Source organism: Salvelinus sp. IW2-2015, unplaced genomic scaffold, assembly GCF_002910315.2.
Source record: "Salvelinus sp. IW2-2015 unplaced genomic scaffold, ASM291031v2 Un_scaffold2420, whole genome shotgun sequence".
NCBI lineage: Eukaryota > Metazoa > Chordata > Actinopteri > Salmoniformes > Salmonidae > Salvelinus > Salvelinus sp. IW2-2015.
In genome coordinates, this window is record NW_019943741.1 from 21,632 (window position 1) to 30,826 (window position 9,195).

Here is a 9,195-nt window from a genome sequence, read left to right on the forward strand (position 1 = left end):
TGGTGTAGGGGAACAGAACAGTGTAGTGACCACAGCATGTGGTGGTGGTGTGAGGGGAGGACAGAACAGTGTAGTGGACCACAGATGTGGGTGGGTGTAGGGGAACAGAACCAGTTGTAGTGACACAGCAGCTGTGGTGTGTAAGGGGAACAGAACAGTGTGTGACTGTTCCCTGTGTTTCAGGTACTGAGGAGAATGCCATCACCGTTCTGGATGAGCAGAGCCGAGGAGCCTAGCGTCACTGGTAATGAAGGTAAGACTAGAGCGCATGTCTAGCGTCGGTTAAATATCAAGTGTGAGACACCACCAAATTTTTAAAAAGAACCGCACAGACAAAAATAGAAAGCCCACACTGATGTCTATGTGCGGACTGTGTGTAGTGTGTGTTTGTGTGTGTGTGTGATGTGTTGTGTGTGTGTTGTGTGTGTGTGTGTGTGTGTGTGTGTGTGGGTGTGTGTGTGTGCGTGTTTAAAGTTCCTAATGTAATCTATTTCATGATGATATGAGATATTGAGAGACCAGTAGAAAGAATCTAGTATTTCCTACCAATATTAATATATTCATGATCTTTATTTTATATCACTAGTCAGTTTTTCTTTTCTCTTATATCTTATCATCTTTGTTGTTTTAGAGACCCTTCATGTTGAATGTTCCAGCTCTGCTGCTGACCACTCTGGAGGAGCTCACTGAAGAACAGCTGAAGACATTTCAGTCTCACCTGACTAGGGGCCAGCTGTTTGGCTTTCCTCCCATCCCAGAGAGCCACCTGGAGAACATTGACAGACAGGACACAGTGGATCATATGGTGAAGAGATACGGCCCTGAGAGAGCTGTGGAGATCACACTCTGGATCCTGAGGGAGATGAAGCTGGATGATCTGGCAGAGAAGTTAGAGAGAGATCAGGGTAGAGGTAACACAGCAAGACTATGGTTCTATCATTACACACTCAGATCTGGGATATTGAGTGACAGAGATTCTATTCACACAAAGATACTGCCAGCTTCAGCTTGTTGACTGTTTCTGACCTGACTATTACACTTAACCTGATGGTACGTATGTTAACCAGCTAACAACACTTTACATTTTCTTTCTTTTGTTTTCTTTCTTTCTTTCTGATGACCCTTACAGGAAAGAAAAGGAAAACAAATGAGGCACCATCCTGTCCTGGTCTCGTTTCCAGGCGCAAAATTAGTGAGGAGGATTGTGTCCCACTGACTGACAGAGCCCAGCCCATCATCAAATATCAGGTCCTGATTGTCCCTGCCCCTCTCACTGCTGACATGGTGGGAAACATTTTCATTTTATTGGAGATGGACTTTGAGGGTTACCTACAATGTCACTCTCGCTGTGTCGCTCTCTCTCTCTGTCTCTGTGTGTCTCTCTCTCTGTTTCACTATCTATCTCTCGGTTTCACTCTGTGTCTCTCTCTTTCTGTGTCACTCTCTCTTTGTCGCTCTCTGTCTCTCTTTGTCGCTCTCTGTCTCTCTTTGTCGCTCTTTGTCTCTCTCTCACTCTTTTTCTGTCGCGCTCTCTCTCCCTCTGTCGCTCTCTCTCTCCCTCTCTCTCTATAACTGTCTCCCTCCCGCTCTGTATCTCTCTCTCTCACTTTCCCTGTGTATGTCTCTATCTCTCTCTCTTTTTCATGATCTCTCTGTGTCTCTCTTTCTCTCTCTCTGTGTTGTTCTCTGTCTCTGTCTCTGTCACTCTCCCTCTCCCTCTCTCTTTCTGTGTCACTCTGTCTCTTTTTCTCTCTCTGTGTCGATCTCTGTCTCTATATATCTCTTTCTCTCTGTGACTCTCTCTCTGTGTCGCTCTCTCTCTGTCTCTGTATTGTGGTGGAAAATCGTCTTAGAACTATAACACTTACAAGAACTTATGAATTCAATAAGGGCTTTTAATACAAAATATCAGAAGCCGTGCTGGTCCGCGGAACAACCGTTTTCCTTGAGCACTGGCTCTGTTTTTTATACACATACAGCATATGAGTCCATCCCACATGCAAATGAAGTTACTTCCCTCAGTCCTTCTGCCACCATTATCTTTCTGTTTGTTCACGCCCAATAACGCCCATATCTGCTTTCGGTTAGGTTATAATGGTGGCGGGACCCTTTCATGTCCTATAATAATATATTTATTATGCCTATACTCCGTCTGTTGGTCAGTTGGCTGGCACCCTCCTTTGTGTGTCCCTCTGACATTGGTATGTCCAGCTGTCCTATGGGCCTATGTCTTTGGCCTTTGTACTTATGTTTAGCTTGATGTGATCTTTGGTATGTTGCCCTCATCAGAGCTAGCAGATGCACCAAGTGTCATCTTCTCCTCCTGTGGTCTGATGAACACATGTCCTTGCTCCTTTAGTATTACATCTGTCCCTATATGTAACACTAGCTCCCACAGTATCTCTCTCTCAATGTGATTTTCTGGATTTTTTTTTTTCTCATTTTGTCTGTCATAGTTGAAGTGTACCTATGATGAAAATTACAGGCCTCATCTTTTTAAGTGGGAGAACTTGCACAATTGGTGGCTGACTAAATACTTTTTTTGCCCCACTGTACTTCTATATCAGCAACATTTTCTATCTATTCTGATGATTTGAATATAGGAAACCCCAAAGCTGGAGATGGACTGTCCTCCCATCCTAGAGAGCCCACTGGAGGTGGACTGTCCTCCCATCTTAGAGACCCCACTGGAGATGGCTAACAGTCTCAACACAGAGGTATCTGTGAACACCCAGGAGAACACCCAGGAGAACACCCAGAGGATGGATGAGGAGTTGGGAAGAGAAAGGGGTAACAGCTATACAGTAACATCTTAATCTGGAACAATGATGCAGTTGTATAGTAAAACATGATGATTGATGTTTATCTGGTTCTCTTTAGATTCTCCTCTCCTCTTGGATCACCATCACATGGTAAGACCCTCACTGGACTGAGAGAAAGACAGAAAGAGAGAACATTTGAATTGAAAAACTATTCTTCACACTACTGGTTGAAACACAGTATCTATTGTTTCTACATTTTAGAAGAATTTACACCTGAAATATGAATTTACATCTAATGAATTTACACCTGGAATCCACGATAAGGAGAACAGGGGACAATACTGGTAATTTGAAATATGTAATATTTCTTATTGGTCGTTTGTATAAAATAACGACAAGACACTTAAAATCCAGGAAATCTCCTAAAATGAAATCCTTCATCGTTTGTTCTACAGGTTCCAGTGCCCCCGTGCAGGTCTGTTCCAATGCAGTATAACAGGCCTGGTGTTTAGGATGGAGGGAGAGGGAGAGGTGCTCTATAAGACAGTCCACTGGGACAGGAGGCTTCTATCCCAGAATGGCAAGAGACCTGCAGGACCCCTGTTCAAGTTTAGATGCCTTAAGGGGTCTGTCTGTCAACTACACCTCCCACACTGTGAGATCTACAATAGTGAGTAATAATATCATGAAGGGTTAATTTCACTTTTCATGTTTCAGGACTCTTCTGAAAGATCATATTCTCATTATTTGCTTATTTATTTACTCATTATTGTGTATTTTGTTTTCTGCTACAGTCTCAGCATTGTTATGTTTGTCTTGTTGGTCAGAGACAGCTCTAAATGTTCTCTTTCTTTACCAGGTGGTGGATGTGACTTCCTGTCTGTAGCCCATGTGACTGATGACAACACTGAGTTTCTCCCTCCTCTTGAGATAACAGAAACACACATCATAATAAACATCAGTGGATTCTCTGCTTATGGTGAAGTCAAGGATGAAGACTCTCCCACCGTTCCTATACGAGCACTTGTCTTGTTGTTCTACAAACTCCCAGTTGTTCCTAAAAAGAGGTCCATCCTGAATGTGTTGTTGCTTCCCAGAAATGTTGTGATCAGGGAGGTAAGACTATCTGAAATGTCAACTCTACTTTGTCTGAATTCAATCAAGAACACAGGACATTAAACCATGAATTCATGTTTTGTTAATGTTCTTGCTTGGACAATGTTTTCTGATTTAAACAAAGAATAACAAAGTGATTTTTATGAAAACATTCCAAGGTACAGGAGGAGTGGAAAAGAAGGAATGGAGACAAATACATCTATATTGAAACAAATCCTCACTGCCAACTAACTCCAAATCAAAAATACAACCTCTCCGCAGATCTTACAGATGAATATCTAATTCAACCAAAGGTGATATCTGAGCTAGAGAGAACAATCATTGTTTGCACATTCAAATTATCTTATGATGTTACCTTTTAATATTAAATTATATCATTTGATAGACTAACACATTATCTTTCCACCAGGATGCAGAATTTGTGGATTTTGAATCCTATGAAAACTACTTCCCAACATTTCAGTTGTTCATACAAACTGTTGTTGAACAAGTGAATCTTCTTCTGAAAGAAAATGGTGGTGAAGAATCTGTCTGGGAAAGACTTGTCTGGCTTCCAGGTAACACAAAGTAGTAGTGGTACTAGTAGTACCAGTAGTAGAGGAGGGGTAGTAATAGTAGTAGAGGGGTAGAAGTAGTAGTAGCAGTAGTAGTAGAGGAGGGGTAGTAGTAGTAGTAGAGGAGGGGTAGTAGTAGCAGTAGAGGAGGGGTAGTAGTAGCAGTAGAGAAAAAGCACATTGTCATCACGAACATCAATTAATGTATCTCTAAATCATGGCAGTCGCTGCATGTGCATTATTTCAACTTTAGGTGTTTTATAACAGAATGTCTAGTTCTATTCATCACATGTGTCATATACATGAAGTTACTGAGATGGTGCAAGTAACCAGCATCCCACTGTTAGATGGTGCCAGTATAATGCAGTCCCTGTTTAGATGGTGTCAGTGTTATGCAGTCCACTTGTTTAGATGGGTCATATACATGCATCCACTGTTTAGATGGTGCCAGATACATGCAGTCCACTGTTTAAGAGGTGGTCAGTGTATAGCAGTCCACTGTTAGATGTGTCAGTATACATGCAGTCCACTGTTTAGATGGTCCAGCTAAGCATGCACCATATGTTTAGATGGTGCCTAGTATACAGCGGTCCACTGTTTAATGGGTGCCAGTATACATCATACACTGTTAAAGATGGTGTCAGTATAACATGCATCCACTGTTAGAGTGCCAGTATACATCGTCCACTGTTTAGAATGGGTGTCAGTATACATGCATCCAACTGTTAATTGGGCAGAAACATGCCAGTCCCACTGTTTAGATTGGTGCAGTATACATGCAGTCCACCATGTTAGATGGTGCCAGTATACATGCAGTCCACTGTTGTAGATGGTGTCAGTAACATGCATCCCCTGTAGATGTTCAGTCTAACATGCAGTCCCACTGTTTAGATGGTGTCAGTAAGACAGTGCAGTCCACGTTTAGATGGTGTAATTATTTAGGAGTGTGATGAACAGTACAGGTATCACTTAGAAGGATTTGTTGACAATCAGATGAAAGCATCATGACTGGTTGGTGTTCCATGCCACGTTAAAAAGGTCATAGAATTAAATGAACATTTTATCATTAATCAAAATATGAGACCCCAAGGTTGTAATTCAATTCTGTATAGTCCTTCTCTACTGTAACCGCAGCCTTCCCTCTCGTCTGAAGAGGAAGGTTTAGCAGGGATCGGACCAAGACGCAGCGTAGTTTGTGCTCAAACATGTTTAATTCAGCAGACGAATACCGTGAAACACTTACAAAATACAAAAAATAACAAACGTGGCAACCGAAACAGTCGTTCTGGTGAAATCGAACACAAAGACAGGACAACCACCCACAAACCTCGACACAAAACAAGCCACCTAACATAGATTAATCAGAGCAAGCACAAAAACAGCCTGCCTCGATTGAGAACCATATTCGGCCAAACAGTAAAACATAGACTAACTAGACACATCAACATAGAATGCCCACCCAGTCACAGTCCTGACCACTAAAAACAAGTAAAACACATCAAGAACTAGGTCAGAAACGTGACACTAACGGTAAAAACGAGGAACTGGACACCTCCTTCAGAGCCTGGTTCCTCTCGTAGGTTTGCTTCCCAGTCCACTGTGCTTTTCTGCCTCTGTATTGCCCTGCTGTTTGGGGGTTTTTAGGCGGGTTTCTGTATAGCTCTTTGACATCAGTTGATATAAAGGGATTTTATAAAAATACATTTGATTTATTTGCTGATAGAGACTGGTAACTATTGAATATATGATCTCTGGTGCTGGAGAGATAATCAACTTAAAGTGGTGAATGACCCTCGAACATTCTCTTCTATACCTCTATTACATCATCTCATGAACGCCTGAAATGAATTAGAACAGTGTAGTGACACAGCATTGTGGTGGTGTAGGGAAAGACAGTGTAGTGACGCACAGATGTGGTGGTGTAGGGGAACAGAACGGTGTAGTGGACCACACATGTAAAAGTGTGTGTAGGGGAACAGAACAGGTAGTGACCACTAGCATGTGGTGGTGTGAGGGAACAGAACAGGTAGTGACCACAGCAGTGGGGTGTATTGGGGAACAGAACATGTAGTGACCACAGCATTGGTGTGGTGTAGGGAAACAGAAAAGTGTAGTGGACCACACGATGTTGGTGGTGGGTAGGGAACAGAAACAGTGTATGACCCACGCAATGTGGTGTACGGGGAACAGAAACAGTGGTAGTGACACAGCATGTGGTGGTGGTGGTTAGGGGAACAGAACAGTGTAAGTGACCACAGCATGTGGTGTGGTGTAGGGGAACAGAACAGGTAGTGACCACAGCAGATGTGTGGTGGTGTAGGGGAACAGAAACAGTGTAGTGACCACAGCTGTGGTGGTGGTGTAAGGGGAACAGAAACAGTGTAGTGACCAACAGCATGTGTGGTGTGTAGGGAACAGAACATGTAGTACCACAGCATGTGGTGGTGGTGTAGGGAAGAGAAACAGTGTAGTGACCACAGCAGTGGTGTGTGTAGGGGAACAGAACAGTGTAGTGACACAGCATGTGTTGTGGTGTAGTGGAACAGAATCAGTGTAGTGACCACAGCATTGGTGAGTGTAGGGGGAACAAACAGTGTATGACCACAGATGTGGGGTGGTGTAGGGGAAAAGAACAGTGTAGGACCCACAGCAAATGTGGTGGTTGTGTAGGGAACAGAAAGTGTAGTGACCACAGCATGTGGTGGTGTAGAACAGAACAGTGTAGTGGACCATCAGCATGTGGGTGGTGGTGAGGGAACAGAACAGTGGTGACTGTTTCCTGGTCCAGGTCGACCTGGTCTGGAGACGAGCGTCGCCGTCTGGAGACTGAGATCTCTAGTCTGAAGAAGGGAGATGAGGTCAGATAAGGTAACACTAGTGGTCAGTCTAAGATGTCAAATGTCATCATGAACAAACCACATTTTGTTTTTTGATTTATTTAACTTTTATTTAAAACAGTGGTTTAAAAGAGCTGTTGTAATTACAGTTTAAGGAACTTTGTTAAATGAAATTTAACTCCCAGACGGTCTGAAATCATGAGGCAAGGAACTTACCGGTAAATATATTTCTGTTTTTTCTCATTGTGATGTGTCTAGATAGAATTTATTACAAATTATATTCCTCATGCTGTTTCTACAGGTCTTCAGTGCCCCAGTGCAGGTCTGTTCCAATGCAGTATAACAGGCCTGGTGTTTAGGATGGAGGGAGAGGGAGAGGTGCTCTATAAGACAGTCCACTGGGACAGGAGGGCTTCTATCCCAGAATGGCAAGAGACCTGCAGGACCCCTGTTCAAGTTTAGATGCCTTAAGGGGTCTGTCTGTCAACTACACCTCCCACACTGTAGATTCATTTGGTAATGTATCTACAAGTAATTCAGAATTGAAGAGTTAATTTCTCTGTTCAGTGCTCACACTAAAGATAATCTCATTATTGCTTCTATAGTTACTATGTTCTGTACAGTCTCGTCATTGTTTATGTTTCTTGTTGTCAGAGAATCTAAATTTCTTTCTTTCCAGGTGGTGGATGTGACTTCCTGTCTGTAGCCCATGTGACTGATGACAACACTGGAGTTTCCCCTCCTCTTGAGATAACAGAAACACACATCAATAATTAAACATCAGTGATTCCTCTGCTTATGGGAATGTCAAGGATGAAGACTCCCACTCTTTCCTATAGGCATTGTCTTGTTTGTTCCACCAAACTCCCAGTTGTCCCTAAAAGGGTCCATCCGAAGTGTTGTTGCTTCCCTAGTAATGGTTGAGAAAAGAGGTGAGCTGAACCCACGTACCCTACAACCACAGCTTCTATCTGGCTGGAATTCAATCGAAATGTCAATTGCCAGCCTAAGGCTAAACATGTAGTCAAACCATAATGGAGAGTAAGCAAGGACCCAAGTAGCAAGTTAGAAACTGAATTCCATCTGCTGACCTTTTGACTTATGCATTATTAGCAACTTGATGTATTTTTTTTACCCTATCAAATTAATATTTTAAAAGTACATTTTGAAGCACATACTAACCTGTCCCTATTGTTGGTCCTTTCAAGGTGCGGGAGGTGATTGAAAGGGATGGAATTAAGAAATTTTACAACCCTCCCTTCTCGTGTAAACTTAACCCCGCGCAAGAAATAGCACCCTCCCACTAATTCGCAGATGGACATCGAATACAGCCAAAAGTAAATCTGGGCTATATTTTGACTTAAACATTTTTTTTATTACTATGTAATTTTTCATTTCATTCTCACTCACTGACTAGTAATGTCTCTTTATTTCAGGAAGCAGAGTTGTGAAATTTGAATTCCTATGAAAACTACTACTACCCACTTTCAGTTGTTCCTTAACAAACTATAGTTAAGTAGAAGTTGATCTGCTTCTGAAGAAAAGGAAGGTGATGAACTTGTATGGAACAGACTTGTCTGGCTGCCAGGCTAACAGACATTCAGAGCTCAAATCAAATCAGTCAGACCAGGAACAGCAAGTAACAGTTACATGTTGTAGTTCTCTGATAGTAGTATGTTACATGTTTGTGTTCTCTGATAGTAGTTACTGTTACATGTTGTAGTTCTCTGATTATTATTGTACATTTTGTAGTTCTTGATAGTATACTCGTTATCATGTTGAGTTCTTTGATAGTATCTGTTATGTGTAGTCTCTGATAGTTGTACTGTTACATGTTGTATTCTCTGATAGTAGTACTCGGTTTACATGTCTTGTAGTTTCTCTGATAGTAGTACTGTTACATGTTGTAGTTCTCTGATAGTAGTA

General features: G+C 42.1%; 1 long non-coding RNA gene across 1 annotated transcript; it reads left to right on the forward strand.

Moving 5' to 3' along the window:
• The first annotated feature begins 3,213 nt into the window (after positions 1 to 3,213).
• LOC112073919 (uncharacterized) lies at positions 3,214 to 4,594 on the forward strand. The gene is made up of 4 exons (XR_002894639.2): positions 3,214 to 3,432; positions 3,622 to 3,878; positions 4,037 to 4,171; positions 4,288 to 4,594. It is a non-coding gene; the product is annotated as an uncharacterized lncRNA (long non-coding RNA).
• Positions 4,595 to 9,195: the final 4,601 nt, after the last annotated feature.